Source organism: Pholcus phalangioides, unplaced genomic scaffold, assembly GCF_987345545.1.
Source record: "Pholcus phalangioides strain wild (caught in Gottingen) unplaced genomic scaffold, Ppha-v1.0 ptg000001l_1, whole genome shotgun sequence".
Lineage (NCBI taxonomy): Eukaryota > Metazoa > Arthropoda > Arachnida > Araneae > Pholcidae > Pholcus > Pholcus phalangioides.
Genome location: NW_028301594.1, coordinates 2944992 through 2960477, shown reverse-complemented (window position 1 = coordinate 2960477; position 15486 = coordinate 2944992). Strand labels below are relative to the sequence as shown.

Here is a 15486-nt window from a genome sequence, read left to right as displayed (position 1 = left end):
CGAAAATTGAGTGCTTGAAGATTGAGTACAACATTATTGGATGGTGATGCTCTTCTTGTTCTTCTTCAAGGATGGATGGAGCAAGAGACTCTAGTTGAGTCTCTACTGTAGGTTTTTCTCTTCTTCTTCTTCTTCATCTAATGCTGCCTAGCTAGACACGGACTTCTTAAGGCCCTTGGTTTTTCCCCTTTCTCTACACCATATAAGAATCACCACCATCTTCGAGAGTTGAATCACCACCACCACCATCACCACTTGTGTAAGGAAAAAAAAGAAAGGCTCGCACACAACACAACCCCCTTCTTCACCACAAAGTCACTCGTAGAAAAATACCTGTTCAACCTTTTTCTTTTCTGTTTTTCTTTTCGTCGTCCATACACACGAAAACTCTCCATCTTCTCTCTCTTTCTTTCTTTCTCTCATATATGTAATACTAATACTATAGGCAGTTTCTCCTCACAAACATTTTTCTTAATTTTTTTTTTCTTTTCCTTGGTTCTTGTGTGTTGTTGTTGTTATTTTATTTTTTCCAGTGCCCTCCCCGGATGATTGTACTTCGTTTTAACCGCCAATCATATCGCAACTTTCGCTAAAAGCGCCGAAGGCCTCTTTTATAGGCATTTATATAAGAGATGATAGAGAAGAGCAATCCACAGTGTGAGAGAGAGATATAGATAGATAGATAGAGAGAGAGTTAAGAGAGTTTTGTATGGATTCAATATAGTGGTGTAGAAGACTTGAAGAAGACTACTATCACTATCATCATTATCTTGAGATAGTGTCTGAGACTTATTTTGGTGTGCCGTGTATGTACTGTATGTGTGGAGACAAGAATCTCTGTCGTTGAATTTCTCTTGGGACAATTTCGAAATTATCGTCGTTTTTTTTTTTTGGCATCTTTTTTCTTTTAGGAAAAGACGGTGAGTAACCAAGTTTTTAAATTTTTTGAAATTTATTTCGATAAAATTTAATTAATTAAATTATTAATTAATTTCAATGCCAACAGAATTATTTAAAAAATTTTTGATTTCTCTCGTATTATGATTCATTCTTTTCACTTTTGAATTCATAGGAATACTTTTAAAGTGAAATGTCTTCTATAAATGTCCCAATTCATTTCCTATTATTTCTCATAAAATTTTTTTTTTTTATAAAATTTTAGTTTTTTTTCAAATTCACCGTTTTATTTTCCATTTACGCACAATAACTTTATAATTTTTTTTTTGTGCCCACGTAAAAATTAACTTAATATTTAGTTCATAGTATCAATTTCAAACTCCGTGTTTTCGTCTTCATTTATTCTTATGAATTTTTGATAAAATTAATTAACTAATAACTAATTTCTCTATATAGATATAGTAATTTTATAATTTTTTTGTTTCCTGTATTACAAATTATCATTTTTATTTTGTAGTTTATAAATAAGTAACTTTAAATGTCTTCATTCATTTCTCAGTAATTCTTGGTAATATTTGAAATTTAAAAAAAAACCAATTGATCAATTAAATTATTTCCGTATTTACATGAAAATTTATTATTTTTTGGTATTAAAATTTATCTCTTTAAATTTTGAATTTTTATGAATAATCAATTTCTATAACTAATATTTTGCCCTTTCCATAAAAAAAAATATTCCTTTCACTAATCCTTATAATTTTTAACAATAAATTTAATAATAATAATTTTTAATAATAAAATAATAATTTTTAATAATAAAATAATAATTTTTAATAATCCTTTAATTTTTATTTCTTAAATTGAGAAAGAAAAGAAAGTTTATAAATTAAATTTGTAGTTAATTTTTAAAACTATATAACATTTTTGCAATATTTTCGGCTTCCATTATTATAATTTTTCCCTCTTAATTTTTAGTTTATAGTAATAATGATAATTACTCCTTCAAATTTTTATTTAAACTAATCTTAAATTTTACATTAAATCTTACTAATATAAATTATTTTGAATTGGAAATAGCATCAGAAATTTCTAGATATTTCCAAAAAATGTAAAGAGGAAAGATTTTATGAGAAAGATATTTTATCCCTCCGTTTTTATGACTACGGATGGAAACTCTGGTACTGTTAGCATATTTTTAATTGGAACAACAGATCAACACAGAAATTTAAGTAATTAGAGTGGATTTTTAATTAACTGAAATGACTTATTAAGGGTAAAATATAGAGTTTGCCTTGACTTTTATGTGATCCATAAACAGATAAAATCTTGCTAGTTAAAGCTGAATAGTTTTTACATAGAATTCTATTACCAATCCTCCGATTTAGAGCTATATCATAAATCTTTGAACACGTAAAATTTTAGCAACGCTCGAAAAATGGCACCGACAAGGGTTCAACACTTTCTAGATACAAAAAAAAGTATTGTATTATATTGCCGTATTTTGTACTGAAATGACACTCGAAGATGTACATGTACTTTCTAAAATACCAAAAAAATTGAAAAAAGAAATTAGTATAATGGGTTTTTTTTACCATGTATTTGCAATGTATATTTTACTATACACGGGACCAAAAGGGTTACGATAAAAGATTTATAATACGAAAGCTGTGCTTCATAAATAAGCAATTATGAATAATATTTCGTATATATATCATCAATTGCCCAAATTTGTGTAACTCAGACTAATTATTGGTATCGACAAGAGAAGTAAAAACAGCATGGAAAGTGAAACATGTTTTTTTTGGTACGGTTACAACCACGTAATTACGGCTTCCATGCATGTGGCGTATTCAGCTCACGTACGCATGTGTTAAAATATATTGCAGAGGTTTTCAATCTGTCAATGTCTCGGATAGGGCTATGATTTGCATTAAGAGAAGAAAAAATATATTATATTAAAAAAAAAGAGACGTGTTTTTATAACTCTGTTAGTTATTAATCATTGGTTTAACCAGATTTTGTCAGGTATATATTTGTTACGTCGAGAAGTCATAATGAGACAACGCTAGACATGTATAATATCAGACGGAATGCGATATCTATATCCTGCCAGCCATGTTTCAACTCATCCCCGATCACTGAACTCCAATATCTTTACTATGATCTCGGAAAACATACACTAAATTCAAAATTTGGAATAATTTATGATTATAAAATTAATTAATCAATAAATAGACGATAACTATTATTTAAAAAAATTATTGTTTAACATCCTGTGTTGCAAAAGTTTAAAATGAAAATTGTTAAAATTCTATAAATGTTACCGCATTAAATTATATAATATAAATTATAGAATATATAAAATATAATAATAAAATAAATAAATAATAATGAATGATGAGAGATAGTAAATTTATTAAATTAAAAATAATTACAAAATTTATTGTTAAAGAACTGTGTGAAATTCTAATTTGAAAATCACAAAAAATATTCGTGCATTTAAATGATACTTCATAGAAATTTTTAATAAGATTTTTAAATCTGAATTTATATTTTGAAATTCTAAAAAATTTCAACTGGTAATATGAATTTATATCAAAAAAGTTTAATCTACAATTTTTTATATGAAATTTAATGATCGGCAATTTCTATATGAAATTTAATGATCGACAATTTTTATATTAAATTTAATGATCGGCAATTTTTATATGAAATTTAATAATCAAAAATTTTAATCTAAAATTTAATATTTCATGATCCATAAAAATTGAATATAAATTATATTTTCATGTATCTTAAGTTCTATTAATTGAAAATTGATGTCCTCTCTCTAGTATGCCTATAAATATATAAATTCTGATATGAATGTATCGATGTATTTTTCAATATCATAATTTAAGTTTTATAGTTTTTAAAATTAATGTCTTTTATTGATGTGTTTATATTATAATTTACAAATTTAGATTTTCTTTATTTATAGTCAAATACTGTTTGATAACAAAATTTCTGAATTGTGGTTTTTACTTGGCAATTTTTAAACTATGACATTAAAATTAAAGTTTTTAAAATGTGATGTTTAGTGCTAAAAGTTTTCAACTTATTATTTTAATAAAAATTGTGATTTTCACTTGCCAAATTCCCAAATTCTCATTTTCAAAACTAAAAACTGAAATTGTTGCAGTATTTTTTTGAGGCTTCTGTGGTTTCCACTGATAAATTTCTAAGTTCCGGTTCTTTCGTCAAAAATGTCTAAATTTGATTCTCAAGTCAAAAATTCCTACATTCTCAATGTGAAATTTCTAAATTCTAGGTGTAAAAATTTCTAAATTAAAAATTTCTAAATTAAAAATGTAAAAATTTCTAAATTAAAAATGTAAAAATTTCTAAATTAAAAATGTAAAAATTTCTAAATTAAAAATGTAAAAATTTCTTAATCAAAAATGTAAAAATTTCTAAATTGTAAATGCAAAAATTTCTGAAGTCTAGTTCTTAAAACATCTGAATGGTAATTGATCTCAGAAATTTCACTTGTTTTTGAACCAAGATTTCTAAATTCTGGTTTTTTAACGAAAATTTCTAAATTGTGATTTTGAAATTGAAATTTCTCTAAAGTGCCAGGATAAAATTAAAGGGTAACATTTTTCTTATTGTATGTATTGTATTTATATTGAAAGTTTTGAATTTAAAAATTTAAAACTTTCGTATTGGTCTTTTTGATACAAAAATATATCTTTATGGATTTTAAATACGTATTAAAACTTGATGATTTTGAAACACTAATTTTTTTTTCAAATTCTGCCTTCACTTACTGAATTTTCCAAGTTATGAATTTTCTAAATTTCTAATTTAAAATCCGTCTCTAAACTGTGTTTTCCAAATAAAAATTTCTGAATTGAAATTTCAATATTAAAATTATGACTCCGTATAAAAATTTCTAAACTACTGTATTTGAAGTAAAAGTTCTTCAATTTTGATTTTCAATATTTAAGAACCAGAGTTCCTAAACATCGTCAATTCGTTTCAAAATCAGCAGTATATTAATTTTCAATTATATTTATAGACATTATATTTTTTGAGAAAAGGAATGATAAAGAACAGTTGCAAAATATATTCCAGCAATATGGAAATTATGGAAATACCGGTGAGAACATTTCACCAAAAACGAAGAGGAAAAAAAGCAAATTAACTACAATTAACTATAAAGAGCCACATGTTGTTTTTCTTGTAAAAGATTTCATTTTGGAATCCAATATATGAGCACACTCAAAATGTATTCCGTCATTTTTCCCCCCTATTCTAAAGAAAATATATAGTAAAGTTTATTATTATACCTTGCGTCAAAAATTTCTGAATTTGATTCTAAAGTCGAATTTTCTAAATTATGAATATAAAAATTTCTAATTTTCAATGTAAGAATTTCTAATTTTCAATGTAAGAATTTCTAATTTTCAATGTAAAAATTTCTAAATTGTAAAAGTAAAATTGTCTGGATTTTAAATATGAAGTTGTCTAAATTTTAAGTGTAAAATTGTTTAAATCTTAAGTGTAAAACTGTCTAAATTTTAAACTTAAAATTGTTTAAATCTTAAACTTAACTAAATTTTAAACGTAAAATTGTCTAAATTCTAAACGTGAAAATTTCTAAATTCCAAATGTAAAAATTTCCAAATTCTAAATGTTAAAATTTCTGCATTCTAACTGTCGAAATTTCTAAATTTTGGTTTTTGAGTCAAGATTTCTAAACTATGGTTTTTAAACGAAAATTCATAAATTGTGATTTTTGACACTGAAATTTTTAGAGCGTTATTCTTGTTAAAATTTTTTGAGTTTTATTCTTGACGTTAAATTTTTCCTTATTGCCATTTTTAATATAAAAATTTCAAAATAAAAAAAATACTCATTGGTTTTTTAAATATAAAATTTTTTCTTTGGGATTACAAATACAAAAAATTGTCTATTATGATTTTAAATACGTATTAAAACTTTATAATTTTGAAACGTTAAAAATATTCGATTCTGACTTCAATTACTAAAATTTCAAAGTTATCGTTTTCAAAATTCGTCTCTAATTTGTTGTTTTCAAAATAAAAGTTCTTAAATTTTGATTTTTAAGATAAAAGTTCCCAAGGGTCAGTTCGTTTAAAAATCAACGGCATATTAATTTCTAACTATTTTTGAGAAAGATAACGTAAAAGAACAGTTGCAAAATATTCCAGACAATATTGAAATTATGGAAATACCGGTGAGAACATTTCACCAAAAAAGAAGCAAATTAACCACAATTAACTATAAAGAGCCACATGTTGTTTTTCTTGTAAAAGATTTCATTTTCGAATCCAATATATGAGCACACTCAAAATGTATTCCGTCATCACAGTGTGTTTCTTCATACTCATTTATTATCATTATATCGTGTTTTTTGTTATTTTTTTCCCCCTATTCTACAGAAAAGATATAGTAAAGTTTATTATTATGCCTTACGTCACCTTGTAAAGTGACGTATTACCATCTTCTTGTGAATCACTGAAAATGATGAAAAAAAGAAACGTAAAAGGTCCCCAGAAAGACCTTTTTTCTGCACGTACTTACCACCAAAAGAAAGAATGTCAAGGGAAATTAACCAATGCTCGTTCTTTTTTTCTTTTCTTATTATTTGAAGGCTCTTACGATAGAGAAATGAAGAGAAATATCTCTTCCGTTTCCTAATTTTCTACTTTTTCTTCGAAAAAAAAAAGACGTTTTCCTTAATGATATTCGTCTATGTCTTTAGAGATAATGAAAGCTTATGATCAAGGTATGTGATAGCTGTGGCCTAGGCCATCACTTTGAGGAACCACAAACTAACTCGAGGACTATAGATATTTAAATTGTTGGTTGTTTAGCTCTTTCATATTATATTTTTAGACTTTACCCAATCAGTTCTGGGTACATCCTGATGGAAAAAAAGTCAATGTCCTCTTGATTAGTCGTGTTTGGTTTTTAGATTTTCTCTTGTTGGTTACGAGTTTCGTTGAGTGTAGACTTGATATTTTCCTTTGCTATTGAACCATGGAAGTCTTTCAGGTACCTATGCCTAGAACTAATTCTGAATGAGATAGACCAGTGTTTCTTAACCCATGGATCAGTAAAACATCTGAAATAATTCGACCTTCAACTAACAGCATGAGTGGTGTGACCATATAACTCGTAATTTACGTGATATTCTTGTATATTTGACCGTACTGTTTTATTCAACGAAGCTCTCATTTGAATTTGTAACCTTCATTAAAACTGTGAATGCAGATAATTTTCATGAATTCTTCATTTTATTATGATAATTACGGCGGTAGATAGAAGTATTCATCTCACATCTGTCATGTTGAACGTTCCGTGAATAACATTTCAGTATTTTAACAGCCTCATGACATTGTTATATTAATGACGTATACATCAATAAATTTGATTGATGAAGCTATATTGGATTATCAGTTATAGCATCTATGTGTTGCATTACAGGGAGCATGATGTTGGTTATATCTTGCTAAATCATATGTCCCGTTTTCGTTCAAACATATTTCTAGGTGTCAAAGATATTTGCAACATTTGGTGATGATTAGCTGGCAGTCACATTTTTTATTCCAATGAAAATTTCTGACTTCATTGTCCATATTTTTGCAGTTTGGTCACTTGGTTAATCTTACGGTACAGCCCGAAAGTGCCGCAACATACCATTTAGGAACAGACGCGAATTCAGTAGGGGTTAGGGGTGATCATGGCCCCCAACATTCCACGGCAAGGCCCCTATGCTAAGATATTTGTCGGAGCCCCTCCAGTCTAGGCTTTTCACGGGCTCCTATATATTAGATTCTTTCAATAGACAAAAATTGATAAGAATTGTCTTAGCCCCCCCCCCTGGGCTGGTGCCCCATCGACCCTACCCTTGTAGAAGCTATGGAAGGCGATCGCCACTCTCAAAACACAGATAATATGAGAAAAATTAATTTGGGCCAAAAATAGGGGAAGTCCTGGACGCATTTTAAAAGTTAAGCTCAACGTTTTTTTTTCTTTTGATAAATTAAATAAAAATGTTCAAAATTTCACACAAATGGCGCTGTACTGTGCCGTCTTAACAAATGGGGCTACTGGGGCACCGCTTATGCGCCTCAAGTGCATAAGAAATCTCGTGATAATGAGATTTGGTGTCATGATTCATGAGAGAAAGCACATAAATTTATAGGCAGCTACTTTCAGCTAATTAATAAGAGGCCCAGAATATTACTTTGTCCGAGGGGGGGCATGGTGCTGTTAAGACGGCCTTGGCACTGTATAAATAAAAACTCTGCATAACACACAAAATGCGACACAAACAGTGTATAATTAATGTTTATGACAATTTGCGTAGTATAAAGCTATCACATTTCAAATATGAGCGCCCTTTTTAGCTCTGGCTGTATTTAAACGAGTAAAAGGGTGCTCATATTAAAGTATGGTATTTTTATGTTACGAAAATTGTCATAAATATTAATATTGCGCATATTTTTCCTTGTATTTTACGTGTTACGTCGAGTGTTTTGGGCAACAGCGCCAGAGTGAAATTTTGAAATAATTTTTAAATTCATAAAAACAAAACTCTTAGGAAAAGACGCGGATTCAGCAGGTGTAGGGGTGTGATGATGGTCTCAACATTCCGCGGCAAGGCCCCTATGCTAAGATATTTGTCGGGGCCCCTCCAGTCTGGACTTTTCACGGGCTCCTATATATTAAATTGTTTCAATAGACAAAAATTAATAAAAATCGTCTTAGGTCCCCCCCCCCCGGGCTGGAGCCCCATCGACCCCACCCTTGTAGAAGCTATGGAAGGCGATCGCCACTCTCAAAAAACAGATAATATGGGAAAACTCTGTTTATCTAGGTCATGATAGGTATTTTAGTACGAACTACACACATTTTCATGTTGTTTGGCTGATTTTTTGTTTTTCTTTAAAATTATGTCCAGGACTTTTCATCCACCCTGTATTTTATATTAACATATAGGGAGTATACATATCATAGGTATCTTATATTAACATGACATTAAATTATTATTAATTTCCGAGGAATATATCCACATATCCTAGTTGGGCACGTGCATGATTAAAGCTATTTTCTGAAAAATGAACCCTTTTGGTGAATATATGGATTCACCCTCTTAATGAATACGAACGGTCATGGCAAAGCGCACTACTGCTACTGAATCAGCCGAGTAAGACTTTTTCTTTTCTTTGCACGCGACGTCGGACAGTGACAACAAAACGTCTCTTGTCTTTCTTATTATTTTTTTCTCTTACCTATTATATATTATTATTATCATTATTATGTAAGATGCATCCGTTCACGTGTTGATTGACCTTGCACTGGACCAATAACCCTGTTTCTTCTCTCGCCGCTGGACGAAGACGGGTTCGGCCGTAACCTCTGTAATGGTTTGACGGGTTATTGCTACCCACTGGAACCCCGGCATTACCAATTATGATTTTCAGGTAATTCCCGGGGTACAAGATGTACTTCCAGCCACATTTCTAAATTTTCCGTCGCCTTAGAGAGAGATGATTGTCAAATTGTCATCATCCCTATTCTTTTATGCCAACCATGGCTTCAATGCATTTAATTGGCAGAGCGATGATGAAGTGGGTATGATCTGTTAAAGTCTCATCTACGGCACCCCGATATACGAGTGAAGTTTCAAGGTAACGTTAAATTACGAATAAATAAAAAAAGGAATAAATTATTTTTAAATAATCAATTAACAACAATTAAATTTTTAAAAGAATCAATAATTTATTCATCGATATATTCAAAGACAATCCAGACAACTATCGTTTTAACTATAATTTCCGGAAGCCAAAATATCTAGAAAGGAAAAACCTTTCTTATCTCCGAAAAATAAATAAATAAATAAATGGATGTCTGGTGGGAAAAAGAGAGAAAAAATTGAAGACTTTTCTTCGCACGCGACGTCGGACAGTGACAACAAAACGTCTCTTGTCTTTCTTCTTATTATTATTTCTTTTCTCTTACCTATTATATATTATTATTATTATCATTATTATTATTATGTAAGATGTAAGGCGCATCCGTTCACGTGTTGATTGACCTTGCACTGGACCAATAACCCTGTTTCTTCTCTCGCTGCTGGACGAAAGTGATGGCAAAGAGAGTGGAAAAGAAAAAAAAGATCTTATAATACCTACTTCTTATTCTTATAGTTCTTATAGTATATATATATATATAAGCTTGGGTTTTTTTTTTTTTTTTTTTTCTTTTTAAGAATTCTTAAAACGTTGTTCTCGTTGCTGCGTGATGATGAAGGTCGAACAAGGCATTGACTCGATCCTGATGATCAATAACCCCGAAATTTCCTGATCTTTTTTTTTTTATTATTTTCCTATTCTTTATTATACTTATTTATTATTATTATTTTGTTGTTGGTGCCGGCCATAATGGCTGGACCTGTTGGCAGCTGTCGTCCGTAGACAAGTGAGAAAGAGTGAAAATATCTGTTCTTCTCCTCCTTCTACTTATTCTTTGGTTCATGCATCAGTTAATCGAACACATTGCTGCTGCTGCTGCTCATTCGGTTTCTTTTTTTATTGTGTATCATCCGTGAGAAAAAATAATTCTCATCCGCCCTAAAGAGAGAGAGAGAGAAAAATTATTCTATAATAAATACATCCGCTGAAATAGGTCTGAATTTTGTTTTTTTGGCACCATTTCTTTTTGGTTAACTTTGATATTATGAATCAATTTCAATTTTTTTTTATTTTCAATGGGTTTGTTTTACACGGACTGATGCAGGACCGCCCTTACCAGACGCGTGGCCCGGTGAGAAAATAACAGTGGGAGCCAAGGTGCGTCTCAAGAATTTCAAGGCACCAAAAAAATGCTTAGGAGTCTCCATTGCTACAATTTCATATATTTTCGGGGGGGGGGGTGGCATCTATTATTTTAGAATGTATAGGAATGCTGAAGAAATATTCATACAAAACAAATTTTGAACACAGAAATTGATGAAAATTTCCGTTCCGAAGATAATTTTAAACTGGTTAGAGAAGTGATTCCCGAAACTAATGAAAATTTGGGAATTGATGAGTTAAAAATAACTGGAAAAGAAATGATATTCACGCGTGAACAAAAATTCAGAATTAGTGAAAGAAATAATTCGAGTTGTATGTGTGTGATGAAAATTTAGAACTAAGGAAAGGAATTATTACAGAATCGATGAAAATTGACAATTAATGAAAGAAATAATTGAGAATCTGTGAAAATTCGGAATTAACGGGATAAAAATTCCAGAATTGATAAAAACTCAGAATCAATGCAAGAAATAAATTAAGAGTTGGTGAAAAACCTAATTTACCGTAAGTGCGGGGCTTTACAAAGCGTGGGGTCCGTAGCGTCCGTAACTGTCGCACATTCCTAACTGCGGCTCTGGATTGATAGTCTTGTGCAAATGTGATACCAGTGACGAAATAGACAGACTGATTATAAGCTTAAGGTTTTTCTTTGATTTTAGTTTCCAACTTTAAGAAAAAAATCTCTATGGCTGTAAGACAGACCTAAAAAAAATCAAGTATGCATTCATTAACTGCTGATTTGAAAAATAGATAGTATTACCTACTATCTCCCACACGCAGCTGCTTTCCTGATGTAATGACGCTGCCATATATGATGAATCTATTTCTTAATATGTGTTTCTTCTAACTGAAAATACACAAAAGTGTTTTATGGAACATAATTTTTCTTTTGCGTTCGAGCAATGAAATTATTCTAAGAAAATATACTGAAAAAATAATTAGGAATGATATTTCTCCGACTAAAACGCTGATGTAATAAAGAATCTAGAGTAAAATGTTCGGAGAAATTTAAAGTGAAATGTTCAGAGACGTTAAGAGTCAAACTTTGCAGATTAATGTTAATTTAATTAAGAATTAAGAGCGGAATTTTTCTGGTGAATGGAAAAAATCTGAATAATTAAGAGTAAAATGCTCAGAAAAAATCAAACGTGAAAGGTTTAGAACAATTCACAGCTGAACGTTCCAAAAACACTGGAGTTTAAAACATCCAGGAGTTAGAATCTCTTGATGAATGCTAACGATTTGAAAAATTAAGAGTCCCCCCCCCCACCCTCGATTAAATTTGCCCTCAATTTCTTCTTTTTTTTTTGAAAAAAATTTCTCCTAATATTTGTTGTCCTCACAGCATAAGTGAACCAAGTCCATAAAACTTGATTTCGATAAAAATCGGCTCTCGTTTTTTTTTGGGTTTTTTTTTTTTTTGCCTATTGCACTCTGTGGCGCACAGTTCATTCTAATGCTGCATTGTGCGGAATAACTAAGGAATGAACTATAAGAATGAACTAAGAAATTAATTTTAAAGCACTGACTGAAAGATAATACTTTTACGCATATTTGGCATTACGAAACCTCACAAAGTGAAAAAAATTGACTTGGCTCACTTGTGCACCGAGCTCTTCATTTGCCAAAATTTCTTTCTTTCGATTCATGTAGAATTCTAATCAATCTGTTATGGGCTATTTTCTGTAGAATTCTGGAAAATTTTAAAGAAATCCGTTTTCGAAAAAAATTTTGACTCCTGTTTGAATCATTTTCGTCGAGAACCACTGCCATTTTCTCCAAAACAGAGCTGTGTATCCCGTACTACACGACTGCTTGGATGCTAAGCGATAGTCTTATTATGGTTTAATCAAAAACAGTATGTCAGTTACGCCAAGACTATATATAACATTACCAAGAAGCCAAAGTCTTGTGATGGCATATGGAACCACAACATACGATTGAGAAACGTTCTTAAAAAATTTAGATCAGTCAGCAGTATCTCACGCACGCGCGCGCGCGCACACACACACACACACACACACACACAACTGCTTCTAGTTTTTATTCCGATAGGACTGGGTAGCTTTGATATCCAATAAAGGTACCATTATTTTTTGTAACGAGATCAATATACCCGAAGACAGAATTACATGTAGGTGTTGCTGCCAAAGCCTGAAGTTGGCATTAACATATACTGAACTGGCCAGCTCAGTTAACCCTGCCAATGTCCAAAATTCGAGCTTTCGCCTTCTTCTATATATCGATCCCTATGATTCGGGGCCATCGCCATGTTTGCGTATTTTTTGTGACAATTACGGCCATTTTAATTAACCACAGCTAGCCATAATTATTGTGTTTAGCTATGGCAACCCTAAAAATCAAAGGAATCTGAATATCGATATCTTAGCGATCCATACAAAGAGATATATAGGATTCGACGTATATAGAGGCCGGCCGAAGCCCAGCGAAGGCCCGATATTCGGACATTGACCGGATCAACTGGGCCAGCCAGTTCATGAAGAGGCCAACACTTCGGGCTTTGGCAGTAACATATACATTTACAGGATAAATGGTGAATTTGAAGACATCCAGTATAATATGGATAATAATATCTAGTATATATATATATATGTATAATAATCTTGTCAGAACTTCCAGCCGCTGCTGTCAAAGTTATTGACCCTAATCTGAGTATATGGTCTGGCCGCGCGTCCAGGGCCAAAGGGTCAGATTTCCACTGCGTAGATGGGACCTTTCCATTTCCATGCGGTAAAAGGTGAAGGCAAACATGTGTTAAGCTCGAAACTCGCTCACGAATCGGCCATTAATGAATTCGTTGTCTTTTAATGATACGTAGGAGATGATGGTCATGAAATTTTGTTTCCTAAACCATCATTCGAAGCAATGCTCTCTCTCAGAAATCTCCGCAAATAAATATGATGGAGTTTAATACCATTTATTGCTCAAGTAAACGTACCGTAAGCGAGTGATTCGTGGATGGTGTCTCCATGTTAAGCGAAGAATCCCTGAGCAGCAAAAGATGCTGCAGATGAGAGGGTTTGTTTCTTAATAGTGGCAACACTGGCGTATAGATGCTAGTCAATGTCGTTCGTATCACAAATTAGTTGCATACCGACCTCAGTCCAAATGGACTTTCTCTTCCCTACTCAATGCTCAGTGCAATGACGACAAGAACAGAGACTATTGTAAGCGAGCAATTTAACGTAGTGTTTCTTAACCTTTGTTTGCCCGTAATTCCCCCTTAGGACTATATTTTTCCTCGTGGCCCCACCTCTGATTTATCCAGGGCCCCAAGGCGTGCTTCCAGGAGCAAGATCCTATCTACGTTTTGAATTAATTTTTCCAGTAACTTTATGGTATTATGATTCTCTTCGGACTCCTGAGGCAAGGTTATAGTCAGTTTACATATACCTATAGTCTACCTTCATATACCTATAGTCAGTTTCCCCTCTTGTTCTGGTTTTATGCGGATCTGTCTCAACATCATTGTCCTCCGAGTAAAATGATGTTCTGGAAGGTTCCTTACTTGACTGGAACTACCAGCTTACATTTTTACCTACCTACTTTCCGAAATCATAATATCGGATCCCATCATGTAGGCCTTCAGTGTATTAGGATGTATTAAGATGGAGCCTAGATTCTACGAGCAGTTTTGCTTTATTCTAAAATTAGTCACAATTTTTCCTACCATATTTTACTTAAAAGCTTTATTTCTTCACACATTAATCATTTTTTCAAAGCTCTCTCTGTGGCCCACTTAACCACCTGTCATGCCCCCTCCCCTTACGCTTTATTTTCACCATGTCTTCCCCCCCCCCCAATATCCTAGAAGCACAAGAGGGACGAATGAATGAACGCCAGAATTTTGCCACTGGACTTATCCCGTTGGAGCACAAGCGTATCACCCCAGGTTGAGAACCACTAATTCAACGTACATAGGGCAGTCACGATGTTTTCGAAACAGAGTCAGTGGAGCTGGATATGAAATACGAAATGTGATAGAAGTCGTACAGGACAAAGTGTCACAAAAGACTCGAAGAGGTTTGAGGGACCTCTTCTGAATTACCTCACAATTACCATTGCTTATAATTTCTGAATTTATGAGGCTCTGCAACTTCGACCATCAATAAATTAGCAACAATCCAACGGCTTTCACATCATTCGCAACATGTTTTACGAAATTCGGGTGTTACGATGCCCCTCAGGCCCATAAAACTCAGAAACATACGTGTATTTTCTATCCCTGGTAAACGGATAATTGCCACTGTTAAAGCATTAGATTTTTCAGCAGCATCATCAGGATCCTAATGAGGTTCACGAATGATGAATGAACGCCAGAACTCTGCCGCCGAATTTACCTCGTTGCCGAGATCTCTTCCACCCCAGCTTCGTGACAGAGTCCGGAATATGTGTACCTAACAGTCTGAGTGCGTATATATAGTGTTGTCTGATTTTTCAGTGTTGTCATCTACATTTCAGAAGGGAAGTGTAATGATTGGATATTTGTACCGTTGTAGGCCTATTGCTCTTTGTGCAAGACTTTCTAACTGGAAGATCAGCTCACATTTCACACGTCTCGAAGTTAGGAATAACAGGAAACCAACTTCAGCCTATCATCACTGTGGCGTCGGGTTCAAATCCTGGTCCTCGAGATCGAGGCAGTCTATGAACACTGGACTACCACAGCAGCTCGAATTAGTTGCAAGGGATGTAA

At 32.2% G+C, this 15486-nt stretch overlaps 1 protein-coding gene across 1 annotated transcript in view; it reads left to right on the top strand.

Moving 5' to 3' along the window:
* Nucleotides 1–514: 514 nt before the first annotated feature.
* The window catches only part of LOC149089685 (uncharacterized), an 82397-nt gene continuing 67425 nt past the window's right edge, over nt 515–15486 (top strand). The window contains exon 1 of the mRNA XM_089236865.1: nt 515–920. The gene's annotated coding sequence lies outside the window, so the exon portion shown is untranslated. The remainder of the gene's footprint in view (nt 921–15486) is intronic.